This window comes from Choloepus didactylus (assembly GCF_015220235.1).
Source record: "Choloepus didactylus isolate mChoDid1 chromosome 25 unlocalized genomic scaffold, mChoDid1.pri SUPER_25_unloc2, whole genome shotgun sequence".
In the NCBI taxonomy this organism is placed as follows: Eukaryota; Metazoa; Chordata; class Mammalia; order Pilosa; family Megalonychidae; genus Choloepus; species Choloepus didactylus.
In genome coordinates, this window is record NW_023637607.1 from 2,043,740 (window position 1) to 2,047,403 (window position 3,664).

Sequence of the window (3,664 nt, forward strand, 5' to 3'; positions counted from 1 at the left end):
TTCAGAGCTCTCTCCTGCTTTTCTCCTGGGTTCTATCAGAAACATAGGGAATCTTGTTAAAAGAATCGGAAAAATCAGTGGCATAGCTAGCATGAAATGGTGATTCTTTTGATGAAGTAACAGAACCAGGAGACTAGTTAGAAATTTAACAGGGAAATCTAGGAATCAGACAGCCATAGTGGGCCTTGATAAGCAACTGCATATCCCCAGAAGTGCTGAGCATAAGTAGATTCTAACAATTCATACATCCCTGGGTGAACATGAGGCCATGAACATATGCAGAGGCTACAGGAGAGGGCTATACAGAAGATAAAAGCCAGGGCTTACTTGTAAATTGGGAACATTGTGTACATTCCCCAAACCACACATATTTCCATTGGCAAAATTTGGAAGCATTACTGATAAGGAGGTTTGAGCACAACCTCTGAGCGATTACTGGCTGAATCTAAATTACAAAAACTCAGGGGTGACCAATAGTCCAGATTTTAAAATAAAATAAACAAGAAGTATAAAAACAAATGAACAAAAAACATTGAAAACAGACTTCAGTGGTTGCCTAACCAGAGAGAGATGGACTTCACATAATTAATCCAGGCAACTCACTAACCAACAAGACAGATGTAAAAAAAATCCCAGCAAGGGAAATATTACAATCCACAGTTGCTACAATATATTTCCTAAAATATTCAGTTTTCAACAAAAAGAAATTATGAGATATGCAAATATATACAATAGTATGGCTCATCTTAAGAAAAAAGGAGTAAATTGAAACTTTCTGAGGGTGCCCAGATGTTAAACTTAGCAACACTGGATATGAAACTATCACAGATATGTTCAAAGTACTACAACAACCATGTTCAATGAATTAAAGGAAATGACAATGATAATTACACATTTAATAGAGAATCTTAATAAAAGGAATGAGATTATAAAAAAAGAGCCCAGTAGAAATTCTGGAATTAAAAAGAACAATAAATGACTCAATTACCAAATCTGACTAAAGAAGAGAAATAATATTCCTACACAAACTATTCCATAAAATTCATTCCATGAGGCCATTGTCACCCTGATACCAAACACAGATGCAAGAAAAACAAATTATAGGCTGTTGTCCCTCATGGACATAGATGCAAAAACTCCTCAGTGAAACATTAGCAAACAAAATCCACCAACCTATAATAATAATTGCACATGATAGCTGTTGGAGATTGAGTTGTAACCCTCACAAAAGATATGCTCAAGTCTTAATCTCACAAAAGACATGTTAAAGTCCTGCATGTATGAACTCATTTGCAAATAAGACCTCTGAAGACATTATTAATGGAAGTGCAGACTTATTTGTAATAGGATTTTCAAATATCTTATTTCAATGAAGCAAAATTAAATCAGTGTGGGCCTTAATCCACATGGCTGAAGTCTTTATAAGCAAAGGAAATTGAACACAGAACTAGAAGCCAGAAGTAGGAGAAGCCAAAAAGACTGAGATTGTCATGTGACAGAGGAAGGGATCCAGGCCAAGGAACCACAAAGACTGCAGCAAGGCAGCACCAGAAAGATAAATACTTCCAAGAAAAGACATGGTCTGCTTGATTGTGAACTTCTAGCCTCTAAAACTGCGAGCCAATAAATCCCTGTGTCTAAGCCAATCAGAAGAAATATCAGTTGGATTTATCACAGAAATGCAACATAGGTTTAACATCTGAAGATCAATTAATGTAATATGCTGTATTAACACAATACAGAATAAAGGACTCATGATCATCTCAAAAACACAGAAAAAACATCTGTCAAAATCCCACTATTCATGGTTTAAACTTTCAAAAAAGTAGGAAAAGAAGAGAACCCAATCTCATAAACAGCAAAATTTTGAAAACAGGAAGAAAGTTGAGAATGTGTTCTGACTTCAAAACATACAATAAAGCTATTGTAAGCAAAACTTGATGGTACTTCTTCCCAGATATTCAACATAAAGGGGGATAACCTTGACTTTTTCAGAACTATGGGGGAGGGTATGGATGGGAGAAGGACCCTACAGATGCCAAATTGAAGAAGAAGAAAGATATAAGGTGAGAAAACTCATTTCTGGGCCAGCAAGTCCTCTCCCCTCCACCCCACTTGGTCTCACACAGCACAGAAGGAACCCAAAACCAGCAGTTAGGATTCTTGGAAGTATTTATCTTTCTGGTGCTGCCTTGCTGCAATCTTTGTTTCCTTGGCCTGGATCCCTTCCTCTGTCACATGACAATCTCAGTCTCTTTGGCTTCTCCTACTTCTGGCTTCTGGTTCTGTGTTCAATTTCCTTTCCTTAGACTGTGGGGACACAGTCTAAAAATCACTGAGCAGTGAGACAGATCCCCATCATTTACTGATCAGGGGGATAGGTGGAACATCCCAAGGCCCAGATCAGTGAGGAATGAAGAGTCTGAGAAATCATGGGCAGACATTTTTTCCATCCCTGTGTCTGAAAGCCCTTCCCCCATCCTTGAGGAACATAGTAGCTGGCAGCCCAGCCAGACAGGGACACCAAGGGGCAATTCAGCCCCACCCAGATGCAGCAGGACTCAGAGAGATAATTGAGCCACACCCTGCTTGACTCAGCTGGGGTCAAAGAAGTAATTCAATCCCATACATACAAACACAGCTGGGTTCCGAAGTAATTCAGCCTCACCTAGCATGACTTAGTTGGGCTCCAAGAGTTAATCCAGAGTAAAGTAGTTATTCTAGGTTAGTTGTCTTTTTCTTATTCCCTTGTTAGGTTTTGTTTGAAATGCTTTTTTATTGTATGTTTTTTAATTTTTTTGATATAGTTAATAGTTAATTATTAAAAATGGAGTTAATTAAAAAAATGAAAAAATGTGCAGAGCCCCCCTGAGGAGCTGGTGGAGAATGCAGGGGTGTTGGTCCTCCCCACCTCAATGGTTGCTGATGTGTTCACAGACATAGGGGACTGGTGGTTTGATGGGCTGATCCCTCTACCATGGGACTTGCCCTTGGGAAGATTGTTGCTGCAAAGGAGAGGCTAGACCTGCCTATAATTGTGCCTAAGTGTCTCCTCCTGAATGCCTCTTTGTTGCTCAGATGTGGCCCTCTCACTCTAGCTAAGCCAACTTGGCAGGTGAAATAACTGTCCTCCCCCCTACATGGGATCTGACACCCAGGGGAGTAAATCTCCATGGCAATGTGCAATATGACTCCTGGGGAAGAATCTAGACCCAGCTTCATGGGATGGAGTATATCTTGACCAAAAGGGGGATGTGAAAGGAAATGAAACAAGCTCTCATGGCTGACAGATTCCAAAAGGAGCTAAGAGGTCACTCTGGTGGACACTCATATGCACAATATAGACAACCCTTTTTAGGTTCTAATGAATTGGAATAGCTAGCAGTAAATACCTGAAACTATCAAACTACAACCAAGAAACCTCAGATCTTGAAGACAATTGTATGAGTGTAGCTTATGAGGGGTGACAATGTGATTGGGAAAGTCATATGTGCCACACTTCCCTTTGTCCAGCATATGGATGGATTAGTAGAAAAATGGAAGCAAAAAAAAAAGGTACCCAGTGTTCTTTTTTACTTTTATTGTTCTTTTTCACTTTAAATTTTATTCTTATTATTTTTGTGTGTGTGGTAATGAAAAGGTTCAAAAATTAATTTTGGTGATG